The sequence below is a fragment of the Gorilla gorilla genome, chromosome 9 (genome assembly GCF_029281585.2).
Source record: "Gorilla gorilla gorilla isolate KB3781 chromosome 9, NHGRI_mGorGor1-v2.1_pri, whole genome shotgun sequence".
NCBI classification, from domain to species: domain Eukaryota; kingdom Metazoa; phylum Chordata; class Mammalia; order Primates; family Hominidae; genus Gorilla; species Gorilla gorilla.
The window spans coordinates 13,852,571-13,874,013 of NC_073233.2; the positions used below are offsets into that span (position 1 = coordinate 13,852,571).

Genomic DNA, 21,443 nt, shown 5'->3' on the forward strand with positions numbered 1-21,443 from the left:
TTTGGAGGCACAGAGGGGAGGTTGCCTGAAATGCGCTGTCTAGATTCCACCTGGGATATGATTTGATTGACAGCTCTGCAGGGCACATCTGCCCCAAACAACTCACCTTGGTACCTACCTTAAATCCCTGCAGCTCGAATCACTCTTTTAGGTCAAGACATTTTCTCCACGAAGCTCCTGTTAAGGGACCACTTTGCGTCTTGTGAGCCAGCGCAGGTCAGTATGCAGGCCTGGGAATGGGGTTTCTTTCAGGTGAACGTTTTAGCTCTGGGGTCTTGTTGGATTTAAGTGAAGACTGACATCGACATGGCCTACATCAGTGGTTCTTAAACTTTGTTGCACATAAGAATCACCTGCGGAGTTTTAACAGTCCTCGTGCCGTGGCCACACCCCCAAGACCATTAAATCAGAACCTCTGGGGATGGATCGAGATATCAGTATTTTTAAAGTTCATTCCCGCAAGTTGGTTCCAAAGTGCAAAGAAGCTCCAGAGCCGGTGACTTAGAACATTTAAAAAGGTAACTGTATCAATTTAAGAACAGGCTAGCAGTTTCTGGGGGCTGAGGTAAGGGGAGTGGGTCCACTAGGGCAATAAAGGGTGGGATTTGGAAACAGCCATGAACTTGTGTGAACTGTGGCAGCCTGGGTCTACAAAAGTCTCTCTGCTGCTATTTTAAGGAAGTGAAAGAGAGCTGAAGGGTGTCCTGTTGTAACACAACTCTTGCGGGCCCCAGCCTTCCCCTGCTGGCTGTGCTTTGGTCTGCTGCTGGCCAGGTTCCCGCAGTGACCACACGTCTCATATTTGCCAGGGTGGGTTAGGTTCTGTTCACATGTAAAATTCTCCTGGGCCTGCTGGTCATTTGAGACCGCGAGGGTAAATTTGGTTTGAAAAAGTTGTGTCCTGTGGAGTTTGTCGACACTCCAGCCTGTAGAGAACTAAAGGCCAGGGCTGTGGTGACTCCTGCCAGAGCTGGGGACTATGCCGAGTCCCTGGTGTCGCTGCCATCTGAGGCCTACAGGGATTTTAAACAGCTTAACAGCAGCCAGTCCTTGGAGGCCTGGGCAGGGCCACAACATAGCAGTACAACCAAAACGGGTTCAGGTCACACGCTGGAGGTAGGGGTTGGACCAGATCTCCAGCTTCAGTCCTCCCCAGTTCGAGAACCCATTCCTGTGGTCAGACATTGCCAACGCTTTTCTTGGACCTAAGGTCCCAGACCTTGGTGCTGGGCACAGGGAAATGCTTCCTGACCTCGGCTCTACACAAGACAGAACTTTTGTTTGGTGCCAACCACTAGAGGGACCTCCACCCCAGGTTGCGAGTGCAGCGCGGCGGGACCTGGGATGATTCGGGGGCTTTCCGACCTGCTTAGGGAGGGCGGCTCAGAGACAACCTCAATTTTGCCTGGATTGCACGCGGGCCGAGGAAGTCGGGATGCTCCGAAGGGTTTCTGCTCTGGGTGTGCCTCTAATGTGGGTTTTCTATGCTTTCTCTCTTCGCAATTCTCGACACAGTTTCCTTCTTCCTCGCTTTCATTCCCTGTGACCGGAGAACGGCGCTGAAGGGTTGGAGAGGCCCAGGAGACTGGGAGCCGGAGCGCTGGCTACCCACCCGGGCCTCCCCGCAACCGGAGCTGTGCGGAGGAGGAGGCGCGGCGAATGGGGCGGGGCTCCCGGAAGGGGGCGCGGTCCGCCGAGAGAGGCGGGGCTGGGGCCCGGACGCGCGGCCCAGGGGGTGGGGACGAGGCAGGTTCGAAGGGGCGGGGCTGACCAGGCCGGTCCCCCGGGAACAGGAACCCTGGTGGACGGGTCCCAGCAGGCTTCTTCGGTGCCCGAGAGGGAGCGGGTGCCCAAGGGGGTGGTCCCTGTGGCAGGTCCCGGGGTGGGGGCGCGGCGCTCCGGGAAGAGCCTTCCGCAGGTCCCCGCCCCGTCACGTGGGCGCCGGCCCCGGCCGCTGCGGTCGGTCCGCTGGTTGGTCGGGCGCTTGGTCCGGCAGTTGGTCGGTGGGCCAGTGGCCCGTCGCTCGCTTCTGGGCTCTCATGTTTGAAGGTGGGAGGGACACGGGAGCGGCCCGCACACCTGAGCCGCCCGGAGAGGAGCCTCGGCCCCGTACCCAGGTCAGTGGGCTCTCCCCACACCCCGGGCTTGCCGCGCGGTCGGGGTTGGGATCCCCGTCGGGAGCATTACCTAGGGAGTGGAGCGCCCCCAGAGCTACGAACCACGGGGGCGTGTGGGTCAGTGTCTCTGTGAGCCCCGGAGCGTGTCCCAGGCTCGAGGACGGGGACGCTTCTCCAACTCCACTGGCCAGAAGCCTGGGAGGAGGGCAGAACTCCTGTGGGTTGGCTGCGAATCTCCACCCAACCCTGCCTGGGATCCGCGGACAGTCCGCACTCCTGCAGGTGCCAGCGTGGCCCTGGAGATGCGCAGGGAGGTGGGGTCCCTGAGTTCTGTGCGGCGCGTCCCAGCGCTGCTCAGCCCGGGGAGCAGCGGCGTGGACTAGGGAGCCTAAGGAGGTTGCGGAAGCTTTAGGTCTGTCAGCCCAGGCAATTCTCTGGTGGACACAGCGTGTGTCTAGATGCAGGGCCTCGGCCAAAGCCAGTTCTGTAGTGTAAGTGCAAAAATACAGCACACTTTTTAAAATCTAAAGCCGCCGCATCCCAGTAGACTGCAGGATGGGGACGGTCCTATTTAAAAGTGGGCTCCTCCTCACCTCATCGCATCAGATTCCAGACCCGCAGTTTTTCCTTGGATGAAAATAAGATTATATAACAAGAGAACAGAACTTCCAGCGTTTGGATAGGATTAAGACAGGCATTCTTGCCAGTGTTTAATCTTCTTAAAAAACGAATCTAATTATATTTTTACTTTTAGAGCAGCCGGATATTTGGTATAGATCCGTGTCCCTTTTCTATATTTTGGTCTACTTCCTGTCTTTCTCTTCATCTCTCTCCTTTCTCAACCCCTCCTTAATTGATTGTAATACAAATCTGAAGTGTTTTCAAATCTGTAGTGTATTATGTGAAGTTAAATGGTCAACTACAGAAAAGTAGTTGGTTTTAGACATAATTCATCTTCAGCATATTCAGTCTTTCATTATTATAGGTGTATGGAAAACTCTAAGTGTTATCTAATTTAGAAATTATTTCTCTCTTTGGCTTAAGAGAGGCAACCCATTTGCACTTTGCTTAAATTCATATCTAAATAACTTTGAAGTGGGAGATGGGGATGATTGATGAGGTTTTCACTGATTGCATTTATCCATGTTTTATTTAACATATTTCAATTATTAGTAATACTATTTTAAGATTTGGTGATGTGACAGTTGTTAGCTTATTGCTACTGGAGCGATAAGCTGCTTACCATGATGGCTTCTTTACTGGGTAGCTAAGGGAGATGCGCTTTGACTTTAAGAGTAAGTGGAATGAGATCAATGACATGAAGGCGGTAGGAACAAAGTTATGGGAATTCCTGTCTTTCATCTGAGCAGGGAAATCTGGGATAATTTTAAGAAAGGGTGATGTGATGGACCTCAAAGGATCCCTCCTGGGGTTTCTGAGGCAGAGAAGGGTAGAGTGTGGCCTGGGCTGTGACAACTGTGTGGGCAGGCAGGCATGGACTCACCATGAGAAGTGGCCAGCAGTCCAGCTTGGCTCTTATGTCAAGTGCTAGTCAGGAAAGCTGGTGACAAGGCTGGAAAATAGTCCCAGCTGTCCAGTACAGAAGTCTGGACTTGGTCTGAAGGCACAGCAGGGGACTACTGACTGATGGTTCTGTGAACTTCTCAAAGTCAAAGACTTTGGTCCTTGACCCTCCCAGTTCCTAGCCTGATACAGAGAAAATCCAGTAAATATTTGTGGAGTGCATGGTCTGACAACACTGTAGAGCAGAGCTTCTCAAAGTTGAGAATCCTGTGGGGATCTTGTTCAAATGCAAATTATGATTTCGTAGGTCAGGGGTGGGACTTGACATTCTGTGTTTCTAATAGATTCCCAGGAGCTTGCTGATCATTTCCCTATGTGTAGCAAGGATTTAGAGTAGCAGTTTGCAAACCTGGCTATGCCTCATAATTGCCTGGGGAGTTTTGTAAAACGTTCAGATTAAGTAGTCTGGGATGTTTTTACCAAGTTCCCCCAGGTGATTCTGTTGACAAACCCGAAGGCAACTGCTGCAATGGCAAAGTTCTGGGAGTGTGGTGGGAAGCAAAGTCCAAGGGAAAAAGACAGTGGGGGCGGCGAGGCCAGATAGGAAACTGGGAGGCTGATTCAGGGTCAAAGGGATGAGGCCTTATTTTGGGCCTGAGAGAGTGATGAGGAGGGGACAGGTAGGGAGACTTCGGAGAGATAGAATCTGTAGGACAGAGGACTAGGGAATGGGACAGTCTCTAGACTGATTAGATGGAATGAGAAGTGAGGAGGGAGAAACAATGCTGGGAAGATTCAGCTTTGGGCCTGAGGAATGGTATGGCCTTCAGACTGTAATGTTTAAGGTAAAGTTTATGAAAGGTTCTTGTATTGGTTCGAACCCCGAGAGCCTGCCAACAGACAACATGAGGCGGTGTGGTGCAACATGCTGTTTTAATGAGCGCCTGGGTGCAGGTGGGCTGAGGCCTAAAATGGCGTCAGCACCAAATGAGGACGAGGCAGGGGTTTTATAGTTTCCTGTAAACAAGAAGTGTCTCAGTCTGATGTAACTGCTACACAGTACCCAGACGGCCCCTCTCTCTATCTTCAAGGAGTACGTGTCTTCCAGCCAGGGTAGGTATCTTCTGGCCGGCTGTCTTCCTGCTTCTGCTATCTTGCTGACGCACACTGCTGGCGCAAGTGGCCTTGCACCTTGGGACTGGGCCTGAGAAGGGAGGAGTTACTCATCTCTTCAAGCTTTCAGACCCCGGGGAGAATCTTTCATTCCTGTCTATTTGGTTATAGTAAAAAGGGAAAAGGGGTGACTTTCTCAATAACTACTTCAGGCGTGACTTAGGGGTGGTGTGGGCTCCTTGGAAAAAGAAAAACTTAATTTTTAGGGTATTCTTGAGAGATGTGTTGGTATCCATCGTGTCGTTGTAGCAGGAGCATAGTCTGAATTGTCTGGTGGCTAACTGTAGTTTCAACAAGAGTTTTAGTGGCTTTTATTATTAGTGGGATAACACAGGGGAGAAAAAGTGATGAAGATTACTGTCCCTACCAGGGTTTTAAATCCTCCTAAATTAGAGAACTGTTGTCCGGCTGCTAGAGTGAGAGCTCGAGTGAGGGTGATGAGTTCAGCTTTTTGGGAGGTGGTGCCTGGGAGGAGCAGATTGGCTGCAATAGTGTGGGGTCTTTAAGGGTAATGTGGACAGGGGTGTGGTGTTTTGCAACTGAGGGTGTGGAAATATCCCTAACAGCGGGGTTAACTACAGATAGGGGTAAGGAAAGGTTGCATGTTTTAGGGTGGGAGGTTGGAGGAGCAGAAGAAAGTTAGAAGCCTTGGAGGGGTCTGGGTTGATGCGTTGGGTACTACGGGGAATGTGGAAGTGGAGAGTAGTGTGGAGTTTTGAAAGGATGTCCCTGCCTAGGAGCAGAGTTGGGCATGAGGGCAGGACTAAGAAAAAGTGAGTGAAGGAAAAGGTGTGCAGGAAGCAGAAAAGTGGAGGGGTGGCTCAGGGTTAGGAGACTTGTCCATCAATTCCCACAACAGAGACTTAGGAGGACTGGGTGGGTCCTGAAAAACTAGGTAAAGCAGAGTAGGTCACCCATGTTGATTAAAACCATCAGGGTTACCCTTGGCTCGGATGAAGTGATGGTAGTTGCCGGGGCGTCCATTCCAGGGCACCATCAGTCTTCAGCGGCAAGGCAAATGAGATCTGAGTAGGAGGTTTTGGCCTGCTCGGGAAGGGATGGGGGCGGTCCTTGCAGGGGCCGCTCATAGTCCGACTTCCAGTGGGGTCCTCCGCAGAGGGGGCACGGCCTGGTGGGCTTACCTGGGTATGGGCATTGTGTGGACCGGTGGCCTTCATTGCTGTACTTGAAACAGGTGCCAGGTGGAGGTGGATTGCTAGGAGGCTTCTGTGTGGAGCTGTGGCCCCGTGGGCCTGCAGGGCCCCTGATGGCGGAGGCAGGCATTTGAAACTCTGCCTGTTTTTGCCTTTTACTTTCCTCATCATGATTGTTAAAGACTTTGAAGGCTAAATTAAGAAGGTCTTGTTGTGGGGTTTGAGGGCCGTCGTCAAGCTTCTGAAGCTTGCACCGAATATCGGGAATGGATTGGGAGATGAACCGAAGGTTTAAGATAGTGGTTCCTTCTGGGTTGGCTGGATCTAGGTTGGTATATTTTCTCATGGCTTCAGTTACATGAGAGAGAAAAAGGGCTGGGTTTTTGTCAGGACTTTGGGTGATTTCTGGAAGTTTTTCATAGTTCACCACTTTCTGGGCACCCTTTTTGAGTTCTGCAAGGAAACACATAATCGTGTGGTCTCGATGGCAGCATCTAGAGGCCCTGTCTTGATAATCTCAGGGGGAGTCCTGGTTGGGGACTGCCTCTGCACCAGTAGGCTTGGCAGGAGCTTGTTGATGAATTGTGTCAGCATGCACCTGAGCTAGGGTCCAGATACAGTCCTGGTGTTCTGGGGTGAGGGTGGAAGAGGGGATAACGTAGAGCTCATGCCAAGTTAGTTCATAAGACTGGGTAAGGTACTGAAACTCCCTGATAGAAGAGGTAGGGTCGTCTGGAAATGAACCGAGTCTTTTGTTAATTTGAGAGAGATCAGTGAGGGAGAAGGGAACATGAACTCTTAACAATACCTTCAGCTCTGGCTACTTCCCAAAGGGGACACTCTAGCACTGGCGCTGAAGTGAGGGTGGGGCATGAGCCAAAGATGGCGCTCGAGCGAGTATGGGTGGGAGAGAAGGAAGAAGTCAGAAGTCGTTCCTGCTGAGGGTTTGAAGGGGAAAGGGGGTTTGAGTTGATAAGCAGTGGAGGACGGATAGGGGCATAAGGTGGCGGGATGGGTTTACACGCTTCAGGAGAGGGCAGTGAGGAAGGAGAATGAGTACAGGCAATGCTAGAGTTGTCCTCAGGAGAGGACAGTGTAGGAAAAGAAGTGGGTACTGCCGACTGGGAAGATGGCGGCTGAGAAGATGGCGACTGGGAAGATTGCGGCTGAGAAGATAAAGAGGAGGCTTGCGGGGTTAAAGAAGATGGTTGAGAGGGAGAGGTAGAGTCTGGGAGGAGTGGACAGCAGTCTGCTGGATCTAACGGGGAAAAAGAGGTATGGTCGGGAGGAGAAAGGCGATCAGGGCTGCGAGAATGGAGAAGGATTTGAACAGGTGAGCAAGAATTGCAGAGGTCGGGTCGTGATCTGAGTGCCAAAAGGCCTGGAAATAAGGAATTTCTTCCTGTTTCTTCGGTCGTTGGCAATACTTGCTTAAATCAGTTAAAACTGTAAAGTCGAATATTTCATTTGCCGGCCATTTGGACCGTTATCTAATTTGTACTGTGGCCAGACTGAATTGCAAAAAAAGAAAAGGCGCTTAGGGCGGGTATCTTGCCTGAGGCCTAAGGTTTGCAGGTTTTTTATGAGGCAGCCTAGAGGGCTGTTTTTTGGAATGGAGGACCGGGAGTTTCCCATAATGAAGGGTAGGCACAGGAGAACAGGGAAAAAGGAGACAGTCCTGGACAGCCAGACGGAGACGATAAAAGGAGCGATCGTCACCACTGCCTTTTTCATTCCTGGAACGGGATCAAATGGCTTAGAGGTGTCCCCCTAAGACCAGATGATCAGCGAGTGCCTGGCACACGCTGGAGCCTTTTTGGACCAACGCTGGATTTTCGGACCAGAGAAACCAAAAGAGGCCGAGCACGTTTTTCCCTGTTAATCAGGTTCCTGGGGAAACTTACCAGTAGGTGAGATCAGTGACTGATCTGCATGCACAGAGAGGCGACTGGAGGCTAAGGAGCTTCCTTTGTCCAGCTGCTGTGGCCTGCTTTCCAGCATAGAGGGGTAGGTCCACGGGGGACACAGACCCAAGCCCCTCCCAGGTTTCGGCACCAGATGAAAGGTTCTTGTATTGGTTCAAATCCTGAGAGCACACCAACAGACAACACGAGGCGGTATGGCGCAACATGCTGTTTTAATGAGCGCCTGGGTGCAGGCAGGCTGAGGCCTAAAATGGCATCAGCACCAAATGAGGACAGGGCAGGGGTTTTACAGTCTCCTGTAAACAAGAAGTGTCTCAGTCTGAGGTAGCTGCTACGTGGTACCCAAACGGCCTCCCTTTTGGTCTTCAGGGGGTACGTGTCTTCCGGTCAGGGTAGGTATCTTCCGGCTGGCTCTCTTCCTGCTTCTGCTGTCTTGCTGACGCACGCTGCTAGCACAAGTGGCCTTGCACCTTGGGACTGGGCCTGAGAAGAGAGGAGTTACTTATCTCTTCAACCTTTCAGACCCCAGGGAGAATCTTTCAGTTTAGAAGTGGTTTTTTACTTGGCCATAAGATCTTTTTTTTTTTTTTCCTGAAATGCAAATCTGTTCATGATGCTGTCGTGTTTGAAATCCTCTGGTGGATATCCTAATGCAAAATACAAGAAGGAAGCACTAATATAAACACAACTGATAACATTTGTTCCATTCTACAGCCTGTTCATCCCCATTCAAGAAGTGACATTCAGTCCCCATTTGGTGTGGGCACAACTAGGCTGAAACTTTTGGCAGCTTTGTTTATTCCTGAGTCACTATTTTCCCTGCGTCCTTCTTCTTCAGAGGAGCTCCACTTCCCTTGGACTTTATGTTTCTTAGTATCATTTTTTGGTTCCAATGCTTGATGGCACGTATGTGTCTCTGTCTTCATGGAATCTATGTAGTTCTAGGAAAGGTGGGCTTTATCCTTTATATACCCTTAAAGCCAAGTCTTGTTTGACTGTGGATCTTCACAAGCTTCATTCTTATCTCTCACTCATCTGGTAAATAATCCTCTAAAAGAGGCTGTCCTAGAATAATCTGTTTAGCTTTAGGCCCAGATCTCCTTAGTGCCTCAAGTTCCAGGGGACTGCTGACTCTGAGCTTTGTCTTCAGCAAATGTATGATTTCTGTTTGCCTTAAGGTCCTTGGCTTGGTTCTCCCTGGTTATTCTTACTTTCACTTCCTCTCTCTGTCATGTTCATATGTACACATTTATGCACACTGAAAGCTGAGCATTCATTGTGCTTGATGCTTTTAATCACTCTGTTCTATGTTGCATAGTAATCATGATCCCTAACATACCTGTAGATGGGAGGCCTAGACACAGAAGGAATAGGACTGTCTCTCTGATAGGATAAAATATACCATCCTTGTATGGCATTCAAATCTCTACAGTGGTGAGCCCTACTTTAGCTCTCCAGCTGCCTCTCCACTGTTCCCCAAACTGAGAAGCTGAGTAATTTCTATTCTTTTGTGCCTATCTGCATTTGCATACACTATTTTATCTTCCTGGAAAGCCCTTTTGTCTCTATTCTGCAAGATTATTAATCCTTCAGGATATAGATCAAATTCTTAAAGCTCCCTTGCCCCTAAGTCGTTTTTACTCTTCTGTTACATACATATCACATCAAACAAAGATCTGCTATGCTATTTCATCACTTTATGTCTATGTCTCTGTCCATATTCCTCCAAACTCCGAGCTGCTTTAGGGCTGTATCAGCTCTTGTGCGTGGCCCCACACTTAACAGATGTCCAGGAGGAGTCTGTGGTAGATATGGGCCTTAAGCTGGCTGGCTTTGCAATGTTTACCTCAGTAAAGAGGGAAAGGGGCTGGTTATTTCATATGGTAGATGAGAGAAGGAACAGGAGCAGAAGCTGAAAGACTGGGAGGAAGGACAGTCCCAGTGAAGAGTGGGCCCATATGGCTAGAGTCAGGGGGTTGGGTGGACACTGGGAGAGGTGAAGGTGGAGTCTCAGGCTGGGAAGAGATCATGGAAGGCCTTGAAAGTTGGAGCTATATAATTTAAATTTTATTCTGATGACATTAAAGGTTCCATACTCAAGTATGGAAAAGACGTGGTAAAACTGTTCAGGATGATTCTGGCTGGGAAGGGCAGGTTGGAGGGACAGGGGGGAACTTCTTATGAGCACAGGCTGTTAGAATAATCCACTGAGGTAGCTCAGGACCTAAATCAAGGCAATGGCAGTAGGAATAGAGAGAAGGGAGCAGAGGCGAGTGACCATGCCAAGAAATCCGGCAGGATTTGGTGACTGATTGTATTTGAGGGAAAGAGAAAAGCGTCAAACTGGATACTGACGTGTGTTAGTTTGCTGGGAGAAGAATGAGGCAACTGTTAGTAGCATGAAAGCATGGAGGAACTTAGTGGAAGGGGGAAGGGAAATGAAAGTGGTTGATTCTTTTGGAATCAGAAGGGAGCCTCGGGTAGTTTCTTGCTTGCCCTTTATATGTTTACCCATAAGAGGATGGTGAAGCCCAGAGAAACCTACCCAAGATCACTTAGCTCTTGATTGTAGAACCCAGGTCTACTGGCATTATGGCCTGGGCTTCTATCTTCTGTAGCACATGAGTTTAGCCAGAGGAGAGCTGCCAGAAGGTCGAGATGGAGATTCCATTAGGCAATGAAAAATGGGAATGAGACCAGGTTTGGGGTGAATTCAGCCTGCAGAACAGCTAAGGCTGGAGTCTTATAGGTCAAGCACCCAGATGGGAAATGTCTGCTAGTTGCCAATGCCATGGGGGCCCGAAGGCTCATGAGGCCTCCTTTTTGCCCTGTGGCCTAGCTGTATGTGGGGCTGATGGGAGATATGAAGTACTTTTAGGGTATCAGCGCTCTTATACTTATTATGCTCAATGTGGGCACATGTATTAATTCTCTTCTGGGAATGTAACCACCAATCAATTGATCAATTCCATGGGAAGTTGTATTCCAAGGCCCAAACACCTCCTCTACCCAGACTTCAGGGCACATCCAGCCAGTTCATGAGAAGTTGCCTCTTATAGTGTTGGAGTGGGGATGGGGGTACAGGGAACAGCTAGCTAGGGAAGGCAACCAGCCATGAGGACCTCATCCAAGCAGGGTCCGGTGTAGAGTCAGGATCGGGGACTCAGATGGCTGGATGAGGGCTACAGCTGTCCGATGAGGAGTGAGGATCTTATCTAGAATCTGCACTGCTGTCGGGAGACTCAGTGGCCCTGAGGCTGGAGTTCTTCAATCCTCCTCACCCCTCCCTTCCACACACCTCTGCCCAGCCAGGCTCCTCAGCCTCCAGCCTCCCAGGATGGAGTCTTGTCTTTGTCATGGACGCTGACACAGTGGTCACTTCTATTTCTTGAGGAAGAGCTAGGTTTATGAATGTGAAACATTTGGATTATTGTCTGAGATGTGGTAGTTGCCAAATAAAAACATGTACACAAAGAATACTGGGAGCCAACGTTGAAGGAAAACTTGTCAAGCTTCCCTTTCTCTTTTGAGCTTTGTAGTGGGGTCTTGCCAGTTTATACCTCATCTTGTTCTGAAGTTTTTTTGTTTCTGTTTTTCATATTAAGGCCAAAATATGTGCACGAGCCTGCTCACCCATGGTAAAGTGTCAGGGACAGCCACAAATTGCACAGATTACAGACGTAGATTTGCACTTCCCATTTCTTAGGAAGTAGGTGGGTGGAGGAACCACTAATGCATCTCCAGGAAGGGGTTTGTTAGCCCAAGGGAGGCTATGGGGACTAGATCCTACATTGCCTCTTCCCACGCCTATGGTCGCTGTGGTGTTCCCAGGTGGCTCTGCTTCAGGGATGTCTCTTTCCTCCTGGGAATAGGGAAGGAGGTGATCCAGATCTCAGGATTTCTCTGCCTGCTTAGGGATGCCAGTGAGGTGTGTTTAGTGGGGATACTCTTGTCCCTGCCCTCCAGGGTAAAGTTACACTTCCACAGTGACTTGTGTGCATGGTTGAAATGCAGCCATCACATGCAGCTGGGCCTCTCACTCTGACCTGGAGGGCCACTCCTGTGACTGCACTGATTATCCCAAGAGGCCTTCTTAGCAAACTTCTCCAAGTTACTTCTGGCGAAAGGTTCAGAGAACTCTGCCAAAAGGAACTACTTGGTTGACAACTCTGTGTGTGTGTCTGTGTGTGTCTGTGCGTGTGTGTGTGAGAGAGAGAGAGACAGAGAGTTGTGTAGGAATCAAGAGGTTTGTAATAGGGACAAGGGGGACAGAGAGGGGGTAGAGCCACAGCTCAAGCTTAGGAAGACCAAAAATGGGTTACCTCTTTCTCGCCTGCTTAGGCAAGAAAGCCTCTATCTTCAGGGGCAACAGTTTCCTTCTCCCAACACACAAGTCCATGTTCCCTCCAAATCAAAGAGGTTTTTACACAAATAACTAGCTCAATGCTGGACTGCTTCATGGAGGCAGTGGAGGTGTAGACTGGCCCCACAGAAAGTTTCTTCCACAGGAAAGGATAGAGCAGAACTTCCAACTTTGGTGGATTTGACAAATGGCTTGTTTCATGAGGTCAGGGTAGTGTTATTCCCATTTTATGGGAAACAGGTGCCAGAGAAGTAAAGACACTTTTGAAGGTTCCAGAGTATTAGATTTAATGTAATTTATTGTCCGAACTGAACACTTTTGAAAGTGAAAGTAGGCACATAAATGCTAAACTGGATGGGGACTGGGGAAGATCAGGATCAGGCACATTGGGATGTGTGGTTTCAAATTCAGTGTTCAAAACTCCAAATTCTATGAGCAATGGGGGCAGAAAAGGGAAGGGGTGGGGTGGGAGAGTGGATTGGCCTGAGGGGGTGGAAATTGATTTGGGATAGGAATAGCAGATTCTTCTAATTCAACATTTCACCAAGGCAGAGGAATAGTTCTTGACTCTGACACCTGACCTTGACTGGATGTCATGAAAAAGTTTCATTACATAAGCTCTTCCTGTGACCAACCAGCCAAGACATCTGGTTCTTGGATGCATGTGCTCACCTGGTAACAACAACAGCCTTGTGTGTCTGTCTGGGTTTTCACTGTGCCTGCTCACTGGTGCGGCACAATGCCCCGGGCAGGGATTATTGTTCTGCTTGTGGAGATGAGGAAACTGACTCCTCTTGCCTGTCCTGCCCCCTCATTCTATCATGGCAGGCAGGAGGTTTTCTCCAGCATGAGGACTTGGCCTCCCTAACTCCTGAGGACCCTGGTAGCTCTAGAGTGGAGGGTTTGAATCAGACAGTCCTCCATTAAAATAGCTCTACACAAATTTGCTGTTGCTCCTCTGAGCAAGTCTCCTTACTTACCTCTTTGAGCTTTACATTCCTCATCTGTTTAATGGGAACAATAATAGGCCAATTCATTTGGTGGTTGTGAAAATTAAATGAGATGAAATGTTGACTCCAGTGCTTGGCACATCATAGGTAGTCAGTAAATCCTTTTATTCCCGTCTCAGGAAGCTTGAGAGAAATCATTTATCAAGAGATATTTAGATCATCCAGAGGGCTTATCCTGAAATTTCAGGTGGGAAGTTGCATGCTCTGGGCTTCCAGGTATGACACAGAAAGGGCAACCATGGTGGCGGTGAGCAGAAATTCCAGGAGGCAGAAGTACATGACAAGGTAGAGAACAGCCCGGAATCAGGTGGCTGGTCACCCACGTACAGAACAAAAGCAGCAAACGGCGCAGAGTCCAAACCAGCTGGATGAGACGTGGCAGGGTTAAGTGCAAAGTCCTGCCCTTAGGCCCTGAAAATCAGTTGTGTGAGTGTCCTACCCATCTATGTGGAAAAGCCCAATACATTGGCTTAGCCTGGCTACATTAATTGAAGTCCTGGGTTTAGACCTTGGTAGAAGATCTTTTCCCTGCATTGGCTGAGACTGGCCACACCTGGAGTGTGCAAAGCCGGTATCCCTGTCTTACAAGCTTTGGAGGGGCCCAAGGACAGTCAGGAAGATATAGGGGAATGACTGCTATTTTCAGGTGGGCAAGGTGGGCAGCATGTTCTTTGTTGCTCAGAGGGCAGAGATGAAGGCCTATGGTAGTGATGTCAAAGAAAACTAAAGACGGAGCAGATTCTACTTTGACATAATGTAAGAAATTTTAAAGAACTCAAGCTTGTCTCTAGGGCCAAAGAGCTGTTTTAGAGCAGATATTGGAGTCTACCTGCAAAGGGTATTGTTCAAGCAGTATTGACTAGAGAGGAGTTTATGAAATAACAGGGAGGAAGGTATACTGAAAGGTTATAGATCTAACTAAAGTGCTGTAATATTTTGGCAAAGGGAAGGCTTTGTGGATCAACCAACTGGGGTGGGATCCTGGGGAGCTGGGAAGAAAAGGCTCTCTGGGGATCCCTGGTCAGTCAAGTGAGTAAAAGGCATAGAAGCCCAAGTGAGTGAAGTGGGATCAAGAAATAATAAGGAAACCAGCTTAGCTAGACTCTTCTCATTATTAAAAGTCAAAGAAAGAAGTTGGGACTCTAAGGGAAAAGGAACTTGAATGCCAAACTAAGAAGCTGGACTTTACCCTGTCGGTAGTGGGGAATAATTGGTGGCTTCTGAGCAGAAATGACTTGCAGCAGATGTAGGCTGGAGTGAGGGTGGGAGGCTGGAGAAAGAGCAGCCTTAAAGCTGTGCAAAAGCGGCCGGGTGCGGTGGCTCACGCCTGTAATCCCAGCACTTTGGGAGGCTGAGGGTGGGCAGATCACGAGGTCAGGAGATTGAGACCATCCTGGCTAACACGGTGAAACCCCATCTCTACTAAAATACAAAAAATTAGCCCAGCGTGCCTATGCGGAAGCTTCTGTATCCCAAGTCGCAGGCTGAACATCCCACTTAGTGACAAGGGCTGGGAGAGGGGAAAGGCTCTGAGCAAATGTCTTTATGGGCTGAAAATGAGACTATGATCCCAAGAAGTGACTGGACTGTGTATATTCTTTGCTGATGCCTACCTTGGCCCAACCACCTGAAAGCTGTTTTAGACTCACTTGCCACCCCTTGAAGATTCTGAGAACACACCATCCTGAGACGTGGAGAACCAGGGTATGTGGTGTGAGACAGCTGGGTTCACAGCATCCTAGAGGGCATAGCAGGTATAGAAGGGAGTGATCCAGGAGGACACTGGTCACAAGAATGTCCTCCTGGATCACTCCCTTCTATACCTACCATACCCTAGGAAGTCTGACTGTCTGCAGCTTGGGCCATAGAGTGAGCAAGGTTCCATCCCTGGGAGGGGAGGCAAGGAAAGGATGTGGGTACCAGGGCCTCATTCAAGTAGGCTGAGGTTTTGGGTGGGGTGTGGTGTATGGGAGGAGAGAGTTGCTGTGGTTAGGCAACGTGGATGTCTGAGCAGCGTGATATCTTGGTCTGGGTGGCAGGGAGGGAGTCTGGCAAGAATGGTAGGAAGAGTGGCCATGGAACCCCAAGGTCAGAACTGGCCCATTGGATCTGGGGAAACCTACCCTTTAGCAGCAGAGGTAGAGCATACTTCTCAGGTACTGTGGAATCAGTAGGATTGTGACAGTATTTATTATTTCAGCCTCTAAATAATTTTTGAACCATCGTCTATGCTGAGAATGGTGATGATGGGACCACAAGATGAACAGACATGTCCCCTGACTGAATGGAACTTAAGAAATGTACCCCCTTACTCAAACAGATAGTAGTAACTGCTGAGAAAATACAGTTAATATTCAGAGAAAGATATTGGGGGGGCCTGGCTTGCTGAGGAGGTGGCATTTGAGGTGTGTCCTGAAGGAAAGACAGGGACCAGAGTTGCCCTTTTCTATAGGGCTGAAGGGAATTGCTGGCAGAGGGAACAGCAGTGCACAAAGGAAGGCATGAGTAATGCCAATTAAGGGGCACCTGTGGAAAACAACTGGCGGCATGATTTGGCTGGAACTGAGGAGTAAACGAGGTTAAATAGGGCACCAGGGATTGGAAATTACCATCTATGAAGTACCCATCATGCATCAGGCATTGAGCACAGAGTCTGTGCTCACTTAAATTTCAAAGCAGCCTTTCAGGGCTTTAACTGAGGAGGAAATGGGCTTCAAAAAGATACCTGATCATCTCAAGGTTCCCTAGGTGGTGAGTGGCCAAAATAAAATTGATGTCCAGGCTGCCTGACCCCAAACTCTGTTCTTTCCACTTAATCTTGCCACTATGTTTAGAGTCCAGATTATGCAGTCTTAAATTTACAGTGAAGACCTGTTCTTACCGTATTTAGGCAGGAAGATGGTCAGATGGCACATGGCAAACCACATTAACCTTTGAGAGGCACTTAGTGGACATGCCCAGATAGTCACAAAGCATGTCTGAGTTCTAATACATATATATGCATGCATACACATATATATTTAGGAAGTTAATCTCTAACTTCCTAAATGCAGTTTTCACATTACAATAGAAACTGTTACTCCCAGACCACTATAGGCAATTTCTGAATTGCTGGCTGAATTCCAGTATTTTCTCATCCCTTCAATAAAGTATATTAGAATGGGGCAAGATAAGCCTGAATCTTCTCTAATTTATACAAAAAGCTTCTATCATTAGTAACAAGTTACCTACAACCAACCTTACCTGTTTAGGATACCAAGGTGTCAGCCCTAAGAGATGTTTAGCAAGAGTGGTACTCCAAGAGGGTTGGAAGGGTGGGATGAGGGTAAGAGTCAGAGAAATGTGGGCAGTAACCCAGGTGGGGCTGTAGGGATTGAGAGGAGGGACCGATACAGTTCAGTAAGCATTTGCTGAGAGCCTGCCCATGCAGGGGTGTAGAGTGGGTGCTGGGATACCTGCATGAAAGGACAACATTGTTTTCACAGATAACATGTTCAAGCTCTGAGCAGGTGGGTGTTGGTGGGGACTGCCTGCTCAAGCTGGGATTCTTATGCGTATATCTAGTACAGTCAGCCAGTCTTTGTTGCTGAGCAGGTCTGCCCAAGGCCCAATTCTCCATCCAGTTTGGCCTTCCTCCTGGAGCTCAGAACTCAGATCTAGCCCTGGTGGCCACGCCTTGCTTCTGTCCTCAGGGTGGACCCAGGGTCCTTCAGACTTCCTAATGGGAGGCTTTTCCTCAGCCTGGAGAGAAAAGTTGAGGCCACCTGCGAGGCAATAGTAACCACTGAGAAGACAGAGGAAATATTTAGAGGAAGAAGTTGGGGGAGCATCTGGGCTGCAGTGACTCAGGATTTCACGTTAACAGGAGACAATGTGGGAGGAAGCTCTACCTCCTTGTCCTACCACTTAATAAGGTGCACTGTGAGAACCCGTTAAAGGCTCTTCCAGGGTCACAAATCCAGTCCTCAAATGTTATGATTTATATTTAAAGGAGAATTTTAGATAAGCCAAGTGACAGCTGAATGGGAAATGGAGTTAATGAGACAGATCTTATCGGCTCCATGAAAAATGCATCTCATTACATAACTGTTACACATTGTATATGGAAACCTTCCCTCAGTAATTCCTGGAGTGATTGCCTGTCTGGCTATAGGTGTCCCCAAAGAGTGTGGTGTCCACTGAGAATAACCGGGAGGCCTTTCTCAGATACCAGTACGGCTCAGCCATCTTCTCTCAAGGCCATCTCTAGAGTTATCATGGGCTCTCTTGATGCCAGTGCATGGAGCCAGGGACTGCTGCGCCGAGGACAAAGCCAGCCAGCCATAAACGTGGTCAAGACTTGGCCCTTCCCCTCCCTAACCCTACAGAGCCTAGTTCAGCTTTAGCCTCCATGTTTGAGGCCTCCCAAAATCCATTTCCCCAGCGGTGTCTTCTCTGTCAGGTACCTGCCCCCGGGATGGCCCCTGAGCCTCATAACTCGGCCTGTTCACTGTTCCTAAGCAGGTCACCTTGTGACCCTCGTGGAATGGCTGAGGAAGGAACCGAGGGGCTGTAAGAGTGGCCATGTGATCCCTAGGAAACCTTCAGCTCTGGAAGGCCCTGTGGCCCTAACCTTGCTCTGTTTTGTCAGGTACTGCTAGAGAGACGCAGGAAACCTGGAGCATGTGTGCTGTTTGAGCTGCTGTATCCCAGGGTCTGCCACTTTGGGGGCTACCTGCGAGAGATTTGGCAACTTCTCAAAGGAACTCAACATCATGGTTGTTGTTTTTTTAACCCTGATCCCAACATTTAGGCCCTGATGAAGGGTCTTGGCCAAATCCATCTTCTGGAATAGTACAGTTGGGAACATGTTCTCTGATGAGGAGAGGCAGAGTGTTACATACTTACTGGGCCAGGCACTGAGGTGGGTAGTTTATTCTGTCCTCTTTCTTAACCCTCTGACTAACCCTGTGTAAGGCAGATATTATATCCATTACATAGTAACCTGAGAGGTTAATGTCCATATTACCCAAGGTAAAAAAGGAATCCAGCTCATAAGTAGTGGAGCAAGGATTTAAGCCCAAATCTGTCTGACTTTGCTATGGGCTGAATGTTTATGTCTCCTAAAAATTCATATGTTGCAATATAATCCCCAAAGTGATGGTATTAGGAGGTGGGGCCTTGGGAGGTGATTAGGTCATGAGAGTGGAGCCCTCATGCTTTGAGATTGGTTCCTTTATAAAGAGGCCCCAGAGAACTAGCTGGTTTCTTCTACCATGTGAGGACATAGCTGGAAGGCACCATCTGTGAACCAAGAAGCAATCCTGCTCCAGACACTGACTCTGCTGGTGCCTTGATCCTGGGCTTCCCAGCCTCCATAGCTGTGAGAAATACATTTCCATTGTTTGTGAGCTACCTTCCCAATTTATGGTAATTTTGTTAAAGCAGCCTGGACAGACTAAGACAAAGCTTGGGCTCTTTCTGCTGCATGCTGCTCCTCTGTTTGTTCAGGGGAAGAAGCACCTCACTGGGGAAGAAAGGAGCCTCAGAAGGCTTGGGGCTGGGGGTATGGGGACCCATTGTCTATACTACCCCTTCTGTGGCCATTTGGAGTCACATAGACCTCTGTAATTTTCACTTTTTCCTTTGATTCTGAGGAACTGTTTGGGTATCTTCTATAGGGGAATAAAGACTCTGCTTTATGGAAAGGAAGAGCTGAGAAAGATGGGAGAGAGGTCCCAGGAGATCATTAGACCTTCCCACTCACCTGGAGTTCAGCTAACAAACTTCCAGGAGCAAGACCACTTGGGCCTGCAGGGAAGGGGCTACCTAGTACAGTGTCATTCTCCAGCAGGCCTCTCTTTGGCCTGCAGGAACACTTGTGCAAGTGGGGGATCCCTAGATCACTTTTCTTGGGAAAGTCCCTAAACCACTTTCTGGCCTCTGAACTCTTAGGGGAGGGAAGTGATCCAAGTGGCAAATATCTTGTGACTGGCAAGCCAAGGTTAGGGACCAACCCTTCCCCTGCCTCCCCACATGCTGGAGCTTTTGAACTGAGTTGAAGATAGCTGGGCCCAGGGCTCTTGGCCCTTGAATGCAGCTTGACATCTGGTCAGGCTGCAGGATCTTAGGGTTTCCTCTTTGTAGCATCCTAAAATCTGGCCTCACTAAATGGTCTCGGTCCAGAGGTGGGATTCGACTTAGAGCTGACTTACAAAGAATACAGATAAAGGAATATTGGGGACTGTGCTTACCTTGATGTGGTTTAAGGTCTGAGGATGTGAAGAAAGTCTCTCCTGGATTAAGAGGGAAGGGGAACACCAGTGGGTCAGGATAGAGGCCGACAGCCCTGGAGAGGAGGCTGCCTTCTTCCCATAACTTTCCCAGCTGCGTGTGTAGGATCAAATGGGGGTGTGTGTTAGTTTGCTTGGGCTGCCATAACAAAGTACTGGGGGGCTTACACAACAGAAATTTATTTTCTCACAATTATGGGGGCCAGAACTCTAAGATCAGGGTGTTGGCAGGGTTGGTTTCTTTTGGGGCCTCTCCTTGACTTTTATTTATTTTTTATTAATTTTTTTTTCTTTTTGGAGATGGAGTCTCACTCTGTTGCCCATGCTGGAGCGCAGTGGCACAATCTTGGCTCACAGCAACCTCCACCTCCTGGGTTCAAGTGAATCTCCTGCTTCAACCTCCTGAGGAGCTGGGATTATAGGCATGTACTACCACACTCGGCTAGTTTTTGTGTGTGTGTTTTTAGTAGAGATGGGGTTTCACCATGTTGGCCAGGCTGGTCTTGAACTCTTGGCCTCAAGTGATCCACTCACCTCAGCCTCCCAAAGTGCTGGGATTATAGGCATTAGCCACCATGCCCAGCCTCTCCTTGACTTTTAGATGGCTGTCTTCTCCCTTTGTCTTCACATGGTCTTTCCTCTGTACCCATGTGTCCTAATCTGCTCTGCTTTTAAGTACACCACCTATTGGATTAGGGCCCACCCTAATTATCTCATTGGAATGTAATTACCTCTTTCAAGACCTTATTTCCAAATATAGTCACATTCTGAGGTACTGGGGGTTAGGACTTCAACATAAGAATTTTGAGGGTGTGGGTACAATTCAGCTCATAACAGGGTGTTTCCAAAATCCTCATTGAACAAGGCTCAGTGTCATGGTGAAGCATGGAGAGGCACTTACTACTGATCCTGCCAACCTTGGGACCAGGAGAGGATGGTGGACCCAGCTAGCTAGTGGAGGAAGCCTGACTGGCCTCGTCCAAAGGCTCAGCTCCAGGCCGAGCTGTTTACTTGTAGTCAGGCTCTCTGGCAGCAGTAGTTTCTGTGCAGTGTCTTCATCTGGCTCCCGTGTGGCCCTTGGAACTCCAGTGAACACAGAGCTGCTAATACCCTCCAGCCCAGGCCTTCGGGGGAAGCCTCCTTCTCCTCTGATGGAAGCAGAGGCCAGGCTGTTGTTGACAGTGCACACAGGCCTGTCTTTAAAGAAATTCTTTGGTCTTCTACTGACTTAATTTTTTTTATTGCAAGGGGAAAAGCATTGCATTGAATCAAAATTAAACTGTTCAACAAATGTTGAAATGAAGGCTCAGATTACAGAATACATTTTGATTAATTCAATTAGTGTTTACCTCCAGCCTGCCAAATTCTGGGGCCTATTCCTCAGCAGGCAGCCAGGGAGGCTCGTAGGAGGGAGTTGGCTATAGGCAAAAGTTATGCACGCTCCAGCTAATAGAGAAAACTTACCAATTCATATCTGTTTTTTTTTTTCTTGTTGCTTAGCATTCTAAAATAATGGAATGGGGAGAAGTGCCTGGTTTTATTATCTATTAGGGGAAGTGACATCCTTTTTTCTCATTGGTCCTTCAGGAATACAATTGCATCCATCAATTATGTCTCTCACTCCTGCCAGGCCCAAGCATAAGTTCCCCTTATGGTAGAGACGCTTTCACCTCTGAATATCTGGCTGTAAGAGAGAAGGGACCCCAGGTGTGGAGAAAGTTCGATGAGAGAGGCTGTCATGGATAGCCCCCAATCCTTTTTTCAGAGTGCTGGCCAAGGTTACATGCCCAGCCTCCCTTCACTTTCCACTCAGATACACAAACACTTAACATTTTGTGTCAACAAACATTTACTGAAGGCCCTGTGCCAGGTTCTTTGCTGGGCTCTGAGGATAGAAAGGTGAAT

General features: G+C 48.7%; 1 protein-coding gene, 1 long non-coding RNA gene and 1 pseudogene across 8 annotated transcripts in view; 1 reads left to right on the forward strand and 2 right to left on the reverse strand.

Moving 5' to 3' along the window:
* The window catches only part of LOC109028953 (uncharacterized), an 89,429-nt gene extending 87,090 nt beyond the window's left edge, over positions 1–2,339 (reverse strand). Inside the window, exons 1-2 of the long non-coding RNA XR_008669567.2 lie at positions 2,188–2,339; positions 119–1,540 (exon numbers count right to left, since the gene is read on the reverse strand). This is a non-coding gene — a long non-coding RNA (uncharacterized lncRNA). The remainder of the gene's footprint in view (positions 1–118; positions 1,541–2,187) is intronic.
* The window catches only part of PPFIBP2 (PPFIA binding protein 2), a 145,011-nt gene continuing 125,289 nt past the window's right edge, over positions 1,722–21,443 (forward strand). For 2 of the 7 annotated variants that reach the window (XM_055355325.2, XM_031007646.3), the window contains exon 1: positions 1,825–2,117. The gene's annotated coding sequence lies outside the window, so the exon portion shown is untranslated. Of the gene's footprint in view, positions 2,118–21,443 lie in introns of all 7 variants that reach the window. The other 5 variants (XM_019037213.3, XM_055355326.2, XM_055355327.2 and 2 more) reach the window with 4 other exon arrangements.
* On the reverse strand, positions 5,341–12,292 carry LOC129525443 (transcription factor NF-E4-like; annotated as a pseudogene).